An 18,918-nucleotide genomic window follows, 5' to 3' on the forward strand; every position below is an offset into this window, starting at 1 on the left:
CTGGGAACAGTATGAAGATACCAAGTAGGACAATGGTCCTGGTTTTTTGTATTTCCTTCAGGAACAAAACCTTCATGGCTTCCATCATGGAAGTGGATTACCTGTTTGCCAGAACTCTTGTGATGTTTTGTACTTGTCATACATGCATTTACATCATGTTGACAACATTTGCCCCACTCCCTGATGATATTGATTGACTACTTGCAGCTGAATTCTCTGAGCTGTGTCTTCTAAAGGTGAAATGCAGTGATGCATGAGCGGATGTCTGCTTGCACAATGGGACTTTCTGCTCTTCTCCCTCATGTAGCCCACTGAAGGTTTCCCCAAGCCTCAAGCAAATGTTGAGGGTGCACAGAAGGCTGCAGGGGGTGGGGCAATCGCTCCCTCGCCATTCCTCTGACTGAAGCCATTCCTTCAGCAGGAGGGTCTATAATTGGATAAAACCCTAAAAGTGTTGTATTTGCGGTAATGCAAAGTGATAATGGAAGCTCTGTCTGCAATGATTGTCCTACAATGGCTATTTGCCACATAGTACATCTCAGTTGATGAGTGAACATATAAAGGTGCCTTATACCAGAATTAGACTACTAAACTATGTGCCGCAATGTTGTTGTGACTAGCAGTGGCTGTCCAGGGTTTCAGCTCTGTTCCTAGGGGTTGAATCTGGGACCTCCATGCAAAGCAAGTGAGCTATGGCCTTATCCTTGATAGCAGTGCCAGCTCTAGGTCTTTGAGGGTACTTGGTAAGACACCCTCAACGGCCCTGCTACCTCAGTGAATCTACCATCTCACTGCTGTTGTCACCAGCTGCTATTTCTCCTCATCCTCTTTCTCCTCATTGTTACCACTTGCTTGCTTGACAGGCAGAGAGGCAGTGAGCAAGTAGCCAGGGGCATCTACTGGTCCTCCTTATCACCACCACAGCAAGAAGCAGGTGAACAATCATGCTGCAATGGTGAAGAGGAGGGCTCTTGTCAGTGGGCCCCTGCTGGAGTGTGCGCCCTTGTCAGGTGCCCAACCATCAGGGACGGCCCTAGACATTTTGCTGCCTGAGGCAAAGGACAAGATGGCGCCCCGTCCCATTCTGTGTACAAAAGCTGACTGGACTGGCAGATGAGTCTGTCTTCAATGTTAATGATGGGACAGTATTCTCCACTGAACTTGAAGGCAGCAGGCCAACTTAGCAGGTGCAGAGTAGGCTGCAAGGCAGACAGTTTTCTCCTTGAACAGCTTGCTGCCGCCTCCCAGCAACTGCTGCCTGAGGAAACTGCCCCACCCTGCCTAATGGTAGGGCCAGCCTATCCTTGACACCATCCCTGCTTGATAGAAAGGATATAGAAAAAAATGGAATACTGTGAGCATACATGTGCATTCCCCCCCCCAGATGGTGGTTTGGGGGTCTTATGGGTGGGCTATCAGGATGTCAGTAGTGGTAACTAGTTATGGGGGCTTCCACTTCTGGGTCAATAGTTAGAGCCAATACATGGTTCTCTTTTAGCAAAGGTTTAACACTGAAATGCCAACTTTGGGACAGTTAGACAATGTTTCTTCTAACAGATTTGTTTCTTAGTCATAGAGGCACAGTGTGGATTTTAAATCCTGATTTTAATTGGAATTGTCTCCTGGGGAAAGGGGTGACTGGTGCTGATGGCATTGTTGTAAACAAAACTGCTTTAAGATGTTCCTCCAAGTGATTAGTCGTTTGTCTGTGTTGTTTTAGCTGAAAGTAATTGTGTTCCTTCCATAAATAACATTATCAAAATGTCACCTGCCACTGACATATTCACTGCTGGAATGTAAGTCAGGCAGATGGGCTAAACAGGATTTAATATAAGTTCACATGTCCAGGAAACAAGTTTAATCTTAATGTTACTTAAGATAGATGGGACTTTTTTTTTTTAAAGGAAGTTTAAAACTTTAAAAACTGATATACTACTTCATAAAAAGCTGACTTTCAGGGTTATTCGTGGCAATGGAATTATATGAATTGGAGCAAGTCTTTGAGCATATGCAGAGTGCATTTCTCTAACCATAGAGTAACTATCGCCTGTCACGTCTGACATTAAAGCACAGGTTTTCCCTGTCAAAAAAAGATAGCTTCTAGGCAGTCTTTAAAAACTGCTAACCAGTGGCCCCCTATCCTCTCGTCCCACCCCCTCAGGAATTAACCCACCACCACCAAAAAAACAAATGTTACCCAGGTTCCAGGGATTTGGAGGTTATTATTATGCTGCCCATTTCCTTCTACTACTACTTCTCTCTCTCTCTGTCTCTCTCTCTCTCTCTCTCTCTTTCTCAACAAGGGTGTGCCTTGTTTGATTTGAAGGTAACCTGCTCCACACTCCCCCCCCCCATGCCCTGCCCACACCAAATGAGCAGGGCTGGCTGACAGGCAGGCAAACAGCCACGGGTCCTGCTCAAGCATGCATAATGCATACCTCCCCACACCACTCCCACACATAGCCTCTGCGACGCAAAAGGGAGCCCTGTTTTGGCAGTCATTCTAAAGGAACTTGCTAAACTGAGTGACACGCAGCACCTTCTCCTGAAGTAAGTACCACAAGGTTTCCAGGCTTGCTTTCATTTTAACTGTGTGGTGGGGAGGAGGGGAGGCGAGCAAGATGGGAAGAGAGACAAAACCAGAAGCAGATGGGGGGGGGGAACACGACACAGACACACACAAACTGAGTTGAGAAATGTGTTGCCTGTTGCCTGCAATATACTTGAAACTGTAGTGCTGAAAGTCTGAAATTGAATTTGTAACCTGAGAGCACTGAGGTGAGGTAACGACTGTTTGCTGTTAACTGGAGATTTGTGATGAGAACCTTAAATGATGAGATAGAGTTGCCCTTTGCATGCGCACACGCGTGCATACTCCCCCCCCCCTTACAAAGCTACTGTCTTTTGATTCAGCTTTTGTGAAAGTTGGCTTGTAAATGCAGGAGGATGTAGAATGAACTCAACGTCATTTTTCTCCCCACCTCACTGAAAAATCCTGATGCTTCTAGTATACCCTTTGAATTGAAAGGAAGGTTGGAAGATTCTTGTTACGTACTTTGGGATGACCTGGTAAGGTTTTTTTTTTTTACCCCTTATCTTAATAAACAAAAAACAAAATAAATATGAGCTGGGCTCTTTTACAGTATTACAAACCTGAAACTAATGCCAAGTATGTGTCTTTTTAAATTGTTTCACATTTTTGTGAAAAAACAAGTTGAATACCATTTTCACAAATTAAATCAATGTTTTTTAACCATTCTTCACATCTGTAATCCAAATGTAAATCCCCACAATTGACTATAATTTACTTTTTGATTTATTTATTTTTTTAAAAGTTCCATTCCACATTCTGTCCCCTCTTAACATTCACAAATGGCACATTTCAGACTAAAAGGTGTTTTGGGTATAACTTGTGAAAACATCCTTCCATTAGAAGGTGCTGGAGATGCTTCCTTGCAGAGAATAGAGGTTTTTCTAAGTGTGCAGTCCTATATATCTTTTCCTGGGGGAAAGACCCTTTGAATTCAGTTGGATGTACTTCTGAGTAAACGTGCATAGGATTGGACTGCACAGCTGTTAGTATAAGTAACTCAAATATTAATGTGTGAAGCAAAGGTATCATTTAAAAACAACTATGTTCTAGCCAATGTAGATTTGCATTCAAATCAATGTTAGGTATGGAGATGTTAAAAAAAAAGAAAAGAACAACCTTGATTTTAATAATGATGTTTGAAAAACAGCCTATGAAAGTTTTGCTGTGATTTTAATAACCAAGGACTGGGATTTGTAAGTAGGCGAGTGAATAACTTAGTTTAATCAACTGGTTGCATTGTTAGGAGATGTAAAATCTGACTTTTAACATTTGTTCAACATTTGTTGCCTGGGTGTGTGGAATACATAAATGATCTGAACTTCAGAAGCTGTACAGTAAGCTAGGAAAGCAAAGGTCTCTTGATGGAAACCGCTGAGAATCTACAGGGGATGTTAATTTGATACTAGTTTCCTTTAAAAAAAAAAATCTTCCCTGTTATTTTTAAACTGAGCTTTGAGCACCAACCTGATTACCAGTAAAAGCATGGAAGTTCTGGCAAAGCATTTCTGGACACTCTTGAGGAGTCAAGATTTTAATGCAACAAATACCATATTTCACTGCTTTTTCAAACCAATTTTATAAGAAAAATAAGTTAAAAAAAGAAAAGAAAAGCAAGAAGGGTATATATACAAACCCTTTATTTCTCCATTTGTTTGTTTATAACTTCCTTTTTACCAGATTGCTTTCTCTTTTGCCGGGCTAATCATGCCATGTGTTTAATAAGTTGGGTCACATCAAATTATGCAACCCAGACCCAAAGAATTCTGAGGTTCCTTTCATTTTGCCTTTTTGCTCAGAATTTACTCCAGAAGAGAATGCTGCGGCACCAACTAGTAAATGTACTGTAGCATGAGTATTCGTAGAGGAGAGATGGTTTGGATCTGGTAAAATAGGCTTTTATCTCTGAAAACTAATGCCACAATAAGTGGGATCATCATGGACTGCTTCTGGGCAAAGCTTTTATCCTGCAATTGTCCTGCCTCAAACACGGAATTTTATGGCAGTTCAGACTTCATCGACTTCTGTTTGTAACTCTCCCATGTTTTCCTACCACTTCTTCCATCTCTTGCAGATTTCTAAAAATAGGCCAAATATCCAGGAAAAAAATATTTTAAGGAGGAAAAGACAGAATAAGCGCTACTTATTATGAATAGATATTTGTGAGAAACAGAATAATAGAATTCACCAAGGCTTATAAGCATTGGGGGAAAGGGGAAACCATGATGGAAGTCATGTGAGGGGTTTCTTAATTGTATTTGTGGCTGCCACTAGCATAGAGAGTCGTGGAGGTGGCAACAGTCCTAATGACTCTTAGGTGAGGGTCCATAGCTCAGTGATAAGTGCATATTCTTTGCATGCAGAAGGTCACAAGTTCAGACTCTGGCACCTCCACTTAAAAGGATCAAGTAATGGGAGAGACCAGTGAGTTCCTGGAAAGCCGTTGCCCACCAGAATAGAAGAAAATACTGGCCTAGAGGAACAAATAGTCTGATAAGGCAGCTTCCTGTGTCCCTAATCACAGTACTGCACTCCAGCTGACCCTATTCCTAGGCACTATTCCTATTTTTAGATACTTTTCACTGTCCCTCTTCTGCCTTTTGGGGAGGTGTGGGAATGAGTGCCTCTTGAAAATGTTGTCTTTAGCCCCCATGTTCCGATCTGGAGGGTAAATATCTCAGTGGGGGTGGCATGGATGTAACTTGAATTTAGTGTACATATCCATGAACACACAATGCCAGTGTACTGCTAACTCCCCTGCCTCCCATAACCACCTCTCCAGTTAGTAAATGATGCTGAATATGTTGGGCAGGTATCCACAGTTTCTCTTGCCACACTCGCCACCCTCTCTTGGTGACCATGAGAAGCCACAGCAGTCTTCCCAAACTTCAATCTGGGCAGTGATCATCTCTGACCCCAAGAGATGCTTTGGAGGCACTGTGGGCACAGCTGAAGCTCAGTGTGACATCAGAGATGAGACCCTGCCCTTCTCCCATTGGGACAGTGCCCTGGCAACCACAAATTTGTGGATCCTTGGTGTTCATGAGTTGCAGCTATTCTATGGTAAGTACAACCAAATTGACTGTGAGATTAAACATTCTTTTAAAAGTAGGGGGTGGAGGAGACTTTTATGGTGAGCCTATTAACACCCTGCTCTGGAAGCCAGTGCAGAACAGACAGTTGCAGAGTAAATGGATACAGCATACAACTAGTGAAAAAGAGATCCTTCAGGTTTGTGTTTTGGAAAGGGTGGGGCTCAGGCAGTGATCTTGAGAATAGGGGTATTACAATAGTCTTGAGAATAGGGGTATTACAAATGCAAAAGTGTGTTCCTTCTTTAAAAATTTGTGAAATGTTGGACAGAATGCACAAATATAAAACCTGTAGAGATTGCTAGAAGTTTTAATTTGTTGTTCTTTTTAAGTGAGTGTAGACAGCACCAGATCCTGTTGTTGCTTCTCTACCCAGGATCATGTGAAGTACTAATATAGGGTGGTATCCAATTACCCCCGCCCCCAACAGAACAGCTTCCATCAATGAAACGGGGAGGGGGAGATTCTCTCTTCTTTGCGCACCCTCAGAATCAGCTTTGGGGGATTGGGGAAACTTCCAGAGCAGATTGCTTGGGGGTGGGGTGGGGGGTGCATGCTGGGAACTGCAGGGGGAAGAGAGGAGGGGAAAGTCCTGTTGTATGAGCAGAAGTCTGTTGGATTTCTCCCACACTTCAGAGCATTTGTAGATGTGCATTTGAATTATCACTGACGAGCTATATAGCACCCAACCAAAGACATCTGGGCATATCAGGCAGGGCTTCTATGTTGTCAGGCAAACTTGAACATAGTCACATCATTATTTGCAAAGTTGTGTGTGGGGGGGGGGAGTTAATCCCTGCAGAGGTTCATAACCACAAAGTCACTCCCAATATATAAAATCCTAATGTGACTCGCTGCTTTCTCTCAAGCAGGCAAATGCATACACTGAGAATCAGCCTGGCTCTGCCTACCTGTTGTGAGTAAATTGGTGTGTATCGCAATGGTTCATTGTGTTTGTTATTTTCTAACCCACCCTTATTTCTTCAAGGAGCTCAGGGTAGCATATCTGGTTTCTTCTTCATTTTATTTTCACATTAACCTTTTGAGGTAGGTTAAGCTAAGAGTGAATGATTGATCCAAGGTCACCCAGTGGGCTTCATGGAAGAATGGGGGTTTGCAAATGGGTTTCCCAGGTCCTAGTCTAGCACCTTAACCACTACACAACACTGCTCTTTCCACTACACTTTGACCCCTATTCCACATTTATTTAAATCATAGGAGTGATTCACAGCAACACTTCTGTGACTTAAATTTATAAGCAGACTGAAGACATGGTGCTTATAACAGCCATCACTTACACCTAACCCCTTCCCCCCACCCCACACACACATACAGAAAAGAGTTACACCAATGTATTTAAATTAAGAAGAAAGTGTATCTCCAAAGTTAACACTTTAGGTAGTATTCAATAGGGGCTGTGCATGCATGCCCAGCCCTGGTCCGTGCACGACTGCGATATAACGCTTCTGGGGCAAGCCCCAACATGAGCAAAAAAATTGGTTTCAAGCATTTTCACTCATGTCGAGATTTTCCCCTGGAAGTGCTATATTGTGGTCATGCACGGCCCCTATTGTATACTACCCTTTGAATTAAGCTTTTAGAATATTTGAGAGATTAGTATATATTTATGAATACTGCTTTTTCATATTGATGGTGAACGTTAGGCAGAATGTGGAATCAACTGTGTTGGACAGTACGTTCTCGGACGTTATCTGTCTCTTCCCTTCTCCACAGCCCCACCACCACCACAATCATTATCATGTACAAGAAAATCTTCAAGCTCTTGTGGTTTTTTGAGGACAGTACTCTCTTGTTTATGCACTTTCTAATTCCAGCTTTATTTCTCATCTTCTGACATTGATGAATAATGCTACTCATCTCAAGGCAGTCTTTGCCTTCTGTTTTTTTTTATTATTTTTTGAGAGAAATATTAACAGAGAGAGAGCACAAGGAGCTATATTGTCAAAGCTTTCAGATGTGAAGCTATGCAAGTTTATTACTTGTGAATAGTTTTAGGTTAGTTGATTTATTATGGGGAGATTTAATAACTGCTGATGAATAAAGCTAATAAAGACAGATGCACTGTGAATTGCATATATGTTTTGAGAAAATTATAACTTTTTGTTTTCCCATAACGGGGAAAGGATTCATAGAGGGCATGGTAGTGGCAACCTGATCCTATCAGGACTTGAAAGTTTGGGGGTTCAGATGGCTGCTAGGACTCAGGGGAAAATACATGGTGGGCATTTTGGAAGATTTCCAGAAGTGGATGTAATTAAAGAATTTCACAATAACCAGGAGGAAACATAGGGGAAATATTGGGTGTTTGGGAGTACAGGTTCTTACAGTTGAAGGCTGGAGTGAGAATAGGAGGAAGGGAGCTGATTAAGCCAAAGGGTTGTTTAGCCAGCCTTTGGAACATAGTAAAGGGGCTGGCTGGTTAAGGAGGAGAACCTGGGTGATGCAGAATCTGCTACCCTCAGATCTGAGGCCATGGACAACAGACCAGGTCAAATACTGAAGCTCCATGAGTGATGAGGAAGTATGGTTGTATCTCCAACTACATGCTTAGTCCAATGCTTGTGGAGAACCTTGTACCTATCCTTCTTTACACATAGTTCCAATCAACCAACCAGCTAACCAACCACTGTCTAATACATTCACTGACCATGAAGCATCCTTGTAAGAACAACACTTTGAAGGTCAATTCACATGACCATGGTGTGGTGATGCAGTCAATGACATGCTGAAATGGAAAATGCAGCCTGGCAACTTCAAAAATGAGGGCTGAGCCAAAGATGGGCGAATTGTGACATTGACCTGTATTAGAGATGTTGGAAGGTTTACAGGACCTTGCCAAAAACTGAGCTGATGTTGGCTTCACAATATTGCCGTCATGTCAAAATAACTATGAGAAGTAACATTTGCAGTGGCTCTCATGCAGCTGAAGTTATGTTCCAATGACTCAGCAACATGGGCGGGTGCTACTTTTGTAGGACTAGGCCACAGAATTGGCACTCCACTAGGTGGTCGAGTCATTTACACCTTACCCTATGATGGGGCAGCTGCATGAAGTACAAGAGGGGGGCGCTGTGTGCACACATGGTATATAAATCCAGAATAGTTTAACGCAGCTCATCTAGTGCTGTTGCTATTTTCATGTGATACACTCATTCTTTGTTTTTCCACCATAGTATGCAAGGTTACCTGCAACCTACAAACTTTCAGGAGTATCTCTGTAACTCAGAATCGATCCTGTATTGACTACCTATTGAAAAAAACTTGACCTTTTTTCCCAGTGTGTAGTGGCCTACTGTCATTCAGATATCCAATTGTATTCTATTTTTGCTAGCATCTTGTTTTTTAAAACACACACACACACGTAAACTGTGAGTCCTTTCTAAAATATGAACACTCAACTCTAGAGACCTCAGAAGTGAGAAAGGGCTTGTTTAATCCCTACTCTCTTGTCTCTTTTACAACCATTTCATAGCCTACAGGGTTTGTTTGTGACCAGACACATAAAGATCGAAATATTCTCAGGAATGCTGATCTAGCAGCTTTTCTGTTCTGACTTGAAGTGCTGGAACTCTTACAACAAAGACTAGCCCAGGCTTCCAGACTTTCGGAATCCGCAAACTATTTAGGAGCAAATTGAACCAAAAAAGGCTGTACTAAGCAGAGCATGTCTTTGATTTCAAAATCATTTCATTTTGCTATCTATAGCATAGCAGCATTTAGAAATGGCACATTTCAGACTAAAATATGTTCTAAGCATTAATTGTAAAGCATACCTGGTTTAATCCAAAGGAAGTCAACTACTTAAAGGTGGCAGTCCTAAACACATATATTTCTGATTAAGCATATGTAGGATAGCGGAGATGACAGTATTCCAGCCGAGCTATTTAAAATCCTAAAAGATGATGCTGTTAAAGTGCTGCATTCAATATGCCAACAAATCTGGAACACTCAACAGTGGCCACAAGACTGGAAAAGGTCAGTTTACATTCCAATTCCAAAGAAGGGCAACGCCAAAGAGTGTTCAAACTACCGCACAATTGCGCTCATTTCACATGCCAGCAAGGTGATGCTCAAAATCCTACAAGCTAGGCTTCAGCAGTATGCGAACCGAGAACTACCGGAAGTACAAGCTGGGTTTCGAACAGGCAGAGGAACTAGAGATCAAATCGCCAACATTCGCTGCATCATGGAGAAAGCAAGAGAATTCCAGAAAAACGTCTATTTCTGCTTATTTGACTACGCTAAAGCCTTTGATTGTGTGGATCACAACAAACTGTGGCAAATTCTTAAAGTGATGGGAGTACCAGACCACCTTACCTGTCTCCTGAGAAACCTGTACGAGGGTCAAGAAGCAACAGTAAGAACCAGACATGGAACAACCGATTGGTTCAAAATTGGGAAAGGAGTACGACAAGGCTGCATATTGTCACCCTGCTTATTTAACTTATATGCAGAGTACATCATGAGAAATGCCGGGTTGGATGAATCAGAGGTCAGAATTAAGATTGCTGGGAGAATTATCAACAACCTCCGATATGCAGACGATACCACCCTAATGGCAGAAAGCGAAGAGGATCTCAAGAGCCTCTTGTTGAGGGTGAAAGAGGAGAGTGCAAAAGCTGGTTTGAAACTCAACATTCAAAAAACTAAGATCATGTCATTTGGCCCCATCACTTCCTGGCATATAGAAGGGGAAGAAATGGAAGCAGTGACAGATTTTACTTTCTTGGGCTCCAAGATCACCGCAGATGGTGACTGTAGCCATGAAATTAAAAGACGCTTGCTCCTTGGGAGGAAAGCTATGGCCAACCTAGACAGCATAGTAAGAAGCAGAGACATCACCTTGACGACAAAGGTCCGTCTAATCAAAGCTATGGTTTTCCCAGTAGTAATGTATGGCTGTGAGAGCTGGACTATAAGGAAGGCTGAGCGCCGAAGAATTGATGCCTTCGAACTGTGGTGCTGGAGAAGACTCTTACGAGTGCCCTGGACTGCAAGGAGGTCAAATCAGTCCATCCTAAAGGAAATCAACCCTGAGTGCTCATTGGAAGGACAGATAATGAAGCTGAAGCTCCAATATTTTGGCCACCTAATGCGAAGAGAAAACTCCCTGGAAAAGACCCTGATGCTGGGAAAGACTGAAGGCAAAAGGAGAAGGGGACGGCAGAGGATGAGATGGCTAGATAGCATCACAGATGCAATGAATATGAACTTGAGCACGCTCCGGGAGAGAGCGCAGGACAGGAAGGCCTGGCGTGCTATGGTCCATGGGGTCACGAAGAGTCGGACACGACTGAACGACTGAACAACAACAACAATATGTAGGATCAGGCTGTTTATCCCATTGGAAATAATGGACTGGCATTTAAGTCCGGTGAAAATTAGCACTACTCGATTTTTAAATCATGGTTAATACATTGGGAGTGCTGCCCAGGCTTGTGTGCTCCCCACATCTTTTTCTCTTTGCTCTCTCCTTGCATGTAAATCCCCCCTTCCTTTACTTTCAGAGCTAGCCATGGTTAGTCTTATAATCTGCATCAGCATTTTCACTAAACATGGGCTAGATCTACCCTAGTGCTTTTTATCAGTATCGATAAAATACTGATAAAAATTTGATATTGCTTTTTAGCAGCAATTGATTGATTTATTGATTGCATTTCTGTCTGGCCTTTATTGCTCTTGCAAGGAACCCAAAGTGGCTTACATGATCCTCCTCCTCTCCATTTTATCCTCACAACAACCCTGTGAGGTGGGTTGGGCTGAGAGTCTGTGACTGGCCCAAAGTCATCCATTGAGCTTCCATGGCTGAGCAGGGACTAGAAGCTGGATCTCCTGGCTCCCAGTCCAACACTCTAGCCACTACACCATGCTGGCACTATACCACATTACACATCCCGTATGCATTTTTCTAGTATTATTTCCTGCTTTTTATTCATATTATTCAAAATACCAGAGCAAATGTCATCGTGTGCACTACGAGGTATAAATGCGCAAGAGAGAGATAGCGTCACCATGATGGGATTGTATAGATATGATAAGGGTATAGATCTGGCCATGGTTAGATCAAAACATAGTTTGCAAACCCATTTCTAACCATGGTAAGTGTGAATAGAGATAGTAAGGCTAATGGAGACCAACCTCATTCTAGAATCTTGGTGAGTATTGTTATGGAACTAACTCATCTGCAAGGCCTCACTTTTACCTGATTAATATTGGCACTCTGTTTTAGCACAGAGCAGAATCCTTTGGTTGCTGTTCCCCAGCCTGTGGGTTAGAGCACCCTAGTTTCCAGACTCTGTAGAATATCAGAATTCGCTTATAAGAGGTATGTTCGTAGGTTTGCTTCATATTGACTTTTCATCACGTAGTTGAAATCCTGCTCATTTAGAATCCTCAGGAATTGTTTTCTCTGTGTGTCATTGTGCTCCACCCACCAGATGACAAGGCAAGGGAAGCTAAGAGGTGTAGTGGCAAGAGTGTTGGACTAGGAGCTGGGAGATCTGGGTTCTAGTCCCCACTCAGCCATGGAAGCTCACTGGGTGACTTTGGGCCAGTCACAGACTCTCAGCCCAACCCACCTCACGGGGTTGTTGTTGTGAGGATAAAATGGAGAGGAGGAGGATAATGTAATCCGCCTTGAGTTCCTTGCAAGAGGAAAAAAGGTGGGGTATAAATGCAATAAATAAATAAATAAGAGGATTGGCTGGTTTACTGTCTCGTGCACTCTTGGGGAGAAAAATAGGTGGAGATGTGCAGCTTCCCCACTTCAACCTGTCCTTCTCAGCAGTTTCAGCTCTCTTTTGAAACTGCTGAAGATGACAACTTGATATGGGTCGGGAGCTCATCCTTCTGCAAGAATTAGCTCACTAGTTGCTTGTTGTTAACATTGAAGTAGATTGTGTGTTAATATAATCTGGCACTAAGAGAACACCTTGGGTGTCAGTGAACTGAAATGGACTGGAATGGGCCATTTCACATCAGATGACCACTAGATCTACTACTGTGGACAAGAGGACCACAGAAGAAATGGAGCAGCTTTCATAATTAATAATAAAGTTGCTAAAGCAGTGCTTGGATACAATCCAAAAAATGACAGAATGATCTCAATTCGAATTCAGGGTAAGCCATTTAACATCACAGTGATCCAAATATACGCCCCAACCACAGATGCTGAAGAAGCAGAAGTAGATCAGTTCTATGAGGACCTGCAGCACCTACTGGATAGTACGCCAAAAAAAGATGTTATTTTCATTACAGGAGACTGGAATGCTAAGGCGGGTAGTCAAATGACACCTGGAATTACAGGCAAGCATGGTCTGGGAGAACAAAATGAAGCGAGACATAGGCTGATAGAATTTTGCCAAGACAACTCACTGTGCATAACAAACACTCTCTTCCAACAACCTAAGAGACGACTTTATACATGGACTTCACCAGACGGTCGACACCGAAATCAGATTGACTACATCCTTTGTAGCCAAAGGCGGCGGACATCTATGCAGTCGGTAAAAACAAGACCTGGAGCTGACTGTAGTTCAGATCACGAACTTCTTATTGCACAATTTAGAATCAGACTAAAGAGAATAGGGAAGACCCACAGAGCAGTTAGATATGAGCTCACTAATATTCCTCATGAATATGCAGTGGAGGTGAAGAATAGATTTACGGGACTAGATTTAGTAGATAGGGTCTCGGAAGAACTATGGACAGAAGTTCGCAACATTGTTCAGGAGGCGGCAACAAAAAACGTCCCAAAGAAAAAGAAAACCAAGAAGCAAGATGGCTGTCTGCTGAGACACTGGAAGCAGCCCAAGAAAGAAGGAAAGCAAAAGGCAACAGTGATAGGGGGAGATATGCCCAATTAAATGCAAAATTCCAGAGGTTAGCCAGAAGAGATAAGGAATTATTTTTAAACAAGCAATGCGCGGAAGCGGAAGAAGATAATAGAATAGGAAGGACAAGAGACCTCTTCTAGAAAATTAGAAACATTGGAGGTAAATTCCAGGCAAAAATGGGTATGATCAAAAACAAAGATGGCAAGGACCTAACAGAAGCAGAAGAGATAAAGAAAAGGTGGCAAGAATATACGGAAGATCTGTATAGGAAGAATAATAATATTGGGGATAGATTTGATGGTGTGGTCAGTGAGCTAGAGCCAGACATCCTGAAGAGTGAGGTTGATTGGGCCTTAAGAAGCATTGCTAATAACAAGGTAGCAGGAGATGACGGTATCCCAGCTGAACTGTTTAAAATCTTGCAAGATGATGCTGTCAAGGTGATGCATGCCATATGCCGGCAAATTTGGAAAACACAAGAATGGCCAACAGATTCGAAAAGATCAACTTATATCCCCATACCAAAAAAGGGAAGCACCAAAGAATGTTCAAACTATCGAACAGTGGCACTCATTTCACATGCCAGTAAGGTAATGCTCAAGGTCTTGCAAGGTAGACTCCAGCAATTCATGGAACGAGAATTGCCAGATGTACAAGCTGGGTTTAGAAAAGGCAGAGGAACTAGAGACCAAATTGCCAATATCCGCTGGATAATGGAGAAAGCCAGGGAGTTTCAGAGAAGCATCTATTTCTGTTTTATTGACTATTCTAAAGCCTTTGACTGTGTGGATCATCACAAATTGTGGCAAGTTCTTGGTGGGATGGGGATACCAAGTCATCTTGTCTGCCTCCTGAGGAATCTGTATAATGCCCAAGTAGCAACAGTAAGAACAGACCACGGATCAACGGACTGGTTTAAGATTGGGAAAGGAGTACGGCAGGATTGTATATTCTCACCCTGCCTATTCAACATGTAGGCAGAACACATCATGCGACGTGCTGGGCTTGATGAAGCCAAGGCTGGAGTTAAAATCGCTGGAAGAAACATTAACAATCTCAGATATGCAGATGATACCACTTTGATGGCTGAAAGCGAGGAGGAGCTGAGGAACCTCATGACGAACGTGAAAGAAGAAAGTGCAAAAGCTGGGTTGCAGTTAAACCTAACCCCTCCCCCCAAGATTATGGCAAGCAGCTTGATTGATAACTGGCAAATAGAGGGAGAAAACATGGAGGCAGTGACAGACTTTGTCTTTCTAGGCACAAAGATTACTGCAGACGCTGACTGCAGCCAGGAAATCAGAAGACGTTTACTTCTTGGGAGGAGAGCAATGACAAATCTTGATAAAATAGTGAAGAGCAGAGACATCACACTGACAACAAAGGTCCGCATAGTTAAAGCAATGGTATTCCCTGTAGTAACCTATGGCTGCGAGAGCTGGACCATAAGGAAGGCTGAGCGAAGGAAGATAGATGCTTTTGAACTGTGGTGCTGGAGGAAAATTCTGAGAGTGCCTTGGACTGCAAGAAGATCAAACCAGTCCATACTCCAGGAAATAAAGCCAGACTACTCACTTGAGGGAAGGATATTAAAGGCAAAACTGAAGTACTTTGGCCACATCATGAGAAGACAGGATACCTTGGAGAAGATGCTGATGCTAGGGAAAGTGGAAGGCAAAAGGAAGAGGGGCCGACCAAGGGCAAGATGGATGGATGATATTCTGGAGGTGACAGACTCGACCTTGGGGGAGCTGGGGGTGGCGACGGCCGACAGGAAGCTCTGGCGTGGGCTGGTCCATGAAGTCACGAAGAGTCGGAAGCGACTGAACGAATAAACAAAAAAAGAGAACACCAGAGCACTGTGGGAATTTGACACTTTTTCTAGCTTTGTTTCTAATGGTTCATGATGTGCCCCCAAATTTAACATATTCGTCCCCTGTGTCTGGTGCTGTGTGTGTTGCTCTCTTTTCCCCTCATCTTTTAACTACCTCGCTTCCTCTTGTTCCTGTGCAGCAGTTCATCAAAGGGTTAACAGCAATGCACTGCTTCATTAAGAGACACTCATTGTGGGCTGGACAGGGATATGGAATTGATGGGCTCATACAACAAGCAGCAAATTCTGCCACTGAATCCTGTTTACGCTGCTGCTATAGCAACAGGTTGAGAATTTTTTTTGTTTTCTCCTCTGGTGTTGTTCAGGAGAGCCTGCATTGCAGATGGCTGTGTTGTGTGCAGTCTAATTGTTTTTCAGTTAAGTATCTTCATCCTGGAGATAAAGGATGCTAATGCAAAACAGAGCCTTAAAACAAATGGGAGAAATGCCAAGTGAGGGGTGTGTGATGGAGGAATACCCCTTATGTATTTGGTAACTGTAGGGGAGTGTCTCCTTGCTCGAAAAGACTGGGCTAAATACAAAGTTTGTTTAGAGCCATCTAGCAGTTTGATTTAACCAGGTTATTCAAATGACCACCTGTGCCTATGTAAACCTAACTTAGCCCTGAGATCTGCTTTAGAGGCCCTGCTCTCTGGCCTGTTGCTAAGCCCCCTCTTTCCCAGTCATTAGCCATGGGGTTAAGTCATTTTTATTCTGCAAAGCCTGATTGGATTGATTTCACACTGTTTTTAGACATTTTATGGCTATGTCTTTATTTGATCTGTTTGGGCATTTACAAAGTTTTTTATTATGTTATTTCTCTGGGAGCTACTTTGGAAAAAAATGCTATTCTTAAAGGTGGGATATAAATAAGTAAATAAAATAAAGTTTTAATGCGGAGTGACAAGGCACAGGTTTGCTAATGGAAAGACACATCATTTCAGGCTGAAATGTTACCATCTGCTTGACAGATGAAACCTATGTCAGTGGGTTTGACAAGTTGTCTAGCTCTTGATGTATCAGCCTCTACCTTTCTTTATAAGACCTGTTTCATGTGTGCACTGGAAATCTTAACAATGTGGAGATGACAAGCCATCTGTGTGACGCAGCACCCTGTGATATTCTAGTGATTTCAACCACAGCCTTGCAACCTCTCTTTTGGGACAGGGGGTGGGGAAGAAGGATATGTTAGGCATATTTAAATTGACAGAACTACATGAGGAGCAGCACACACAAACTGTTTGCCATGTAGAGCTCTCTCCATGCTGCAGATTCAAATGACTGAATCAGGCCTGAGCTAGTTGATGGTGATGCTCATTGAAACATTCAGTTGGTGCTGTAGCATTTCAACACCCTGGGCAGCTCAGTCACAAAAGATTTACTGGTATTACAGAAAGATTTTTGCTGCTGAACATAGAAGAGCTATGCTGGATCAGACCAAGGGTCCATATAGTCCAGCATTCTGTTCACACTGTGTCCAACCAGCTGCCCATGGGAAACCCACAAGCAGGACATGAGTGCAACAGCACCCTCCTGCCCAAGTTCCCCAGCAACTGGTATACATAGGCAAACTTCCAGGTCAGGGATCATTTGAAAACTCCCAAGTGCAGAAAAAACATGCTAGCTTGACCATTTTTATCATGTTGAGCCAGTGATCTACAGATAGGGTTGTAACTCAAGGAACAACAGGTCCCCAGTGCCTAAAAGAAATGAGATGTTGTTGTTTGTGGTGTGAAATGGGGAAGGAAGCATGGATTTTCTGTCCACTTTTTACCATGCATTTCCAGGATAATTATCAGAAATCATTGTCATACCATGAATTGCTCATTGTTGACTGAAATGATAGGTTTTATAATTTAGTGACACTCCCTTAGTATTAAGGAGTTGGTAATCATGTGGTTCTCTTGCAGGTCAGCTTTTGTTCTGAAATTGTAGGCTGCTTACCTACCTTTCTTTTAAGCAAACATTCTCCCCTCCCTATGTGTTCATGTGGCCTGTAGGAGAAAATGAGTGTGAAATATTGTGAGAGGAAACGGTGGCCTCCTGGCTAATTCCGTTTTGTGGCTTTCTGTGATGTGACCCCTGGTAACCCCATGAACTTGGATGTCTCCATGTGCGCACAAATGAATGGGAACCAACAAAATCCAAGTGACAGCTGAAAGGTAACAGCTCAATATTGGCTTCTGTTAATTTCCTGCAATTGTGAGTAGTCATGTCAGCAGCTGAGGCTTTATTGTGAAGGGGTTTTTGTCTGTTTGGTGGGAGTATCTGTCACAGAGGTGACCCAAACTAAAGCAAGAAGGTCCCCTTTACTCCAGAGATGAAGGTCAGTGAATGACTAGTTCTCTTGCTACGGGCATCATTTTGTGAATATACATGTGTTTGGTGCTGTTCTTTGGAGCATTGGTGTCTGGGCTGAAAAGATTTCAGTCACTACAAATAAAACACAATACTTTTGAATCCCAAGTGTCACAGATTCCCAAAGAAAGGGGGAACATCAGCCACACACAAGCAGTGTTGTCCCAGGCTGAATTGCTCCATTGTCATGACTGCTTACAAGCAGGGCTGCCACCAGGCGCTAGTTCTGGCCTGGGAGTGGTGAAGGAAAATAGAGCCTTCAGATTGCTCACTGTTGCACCTTGCCAGAGTTGGTTCCAGGTTGCGAGAGCGGCTTGTTTTTTGCACAAGGATAACTCAATGGTCCTTAGACCCCCAGCCTGACCTCTGGAGACTGAGGATAGGTCACCTGCTCAGAGCTTTGTCTCTCAGCCTCTTGCCTCCAACTGTGAGTTGTAGCATTACTTTAGCTCACCCCACTTGTGATATGTATATGGTATATATGGAATTTTTGATACTTATGACTGGTGGTTGTGCATTTTATTGGTTTTAATGACATAGTATATTGTGATCCGCCCTGGAATCACTCTGTGATGAAAGCAGGGATTTAAAAAAATAAAAATAAACACAATATCTTTAAGGGAGCCCACAAGTTTTAGTTTCTCTGTCTTTTCTGGAGGCCTGGGCAGGGTTGCTTTTCTCTTGTAGTGCAGGTCTTGGAGCTGAGGCAGTGTGGCTCCTTAGAATTAATCTTCCCTCATGTGTATGATAATAAGGTATGCTATTGTGAAAGTTGCTGGGTCTGATATGTGTTCCCAGGAGAACAGAGAGCCTAGGGGTGGACTACAAGTTGAGCAGGTAAACTTACCCCATATTAATCATGCCATGGGGGTATTACACAAGAGGGCTGTGGCCAGCCAAGATTGCTGAAAGCTTGGCTACTCACCTGACCCAAGTATTCTGGTTGTCAATATGGAGATAGTCTTCCATGCCACCCATAATTTCTGTTGTACAACCACATTCCATGCAGCACTAACAATCAGGATTAATGCAGTAGCTGGGAGAAAATGGCATTTTCCCCTCCAAGAAGATATTGCTATTTTGAATGCTGAGAACAAATGTAAGCGGCACTGCAGCTAAAGAATTACCTTGTGGAAAGATGTATGGTTC

General features: G+C 42.9%; 1 protein-coding gene across 1 annotated transcript in view; it reads left to right on the forward strand.

The window, feature by feature from the left end:
* Nucleotides 1–2,362: 2,362 nt before the first annotated feature.
* LOC146357146 (stonin-2-like) overlaps nt 2,363–18,918 on the forward strand; it is a 50,419-nt gene continuing 33,863 nt past the window's right edge. The window contains exon 1 of the mRNA XM_084841302.1: nt 2,363–2,550. The gene's annotated coding sequence lies outside the window, so the exon portion shown is untranslated. The remainder of the gene's footprint in view (nt 2,551–18,918) is intronic.

This window comes from Heloderma suspectum, chromosome 1 (assembly GCF_057233095.1).
Source record: "Heloderma suspectum isolate Gila_16-S chromosome 1, 16-S_ref, whole genome shotgun sequence".
NCBI lineage: Eukaryota > Metazoa > Chordata > Lepidosauria > Squamata > Helodermatidae > Heloderma > Heloderma suspectum.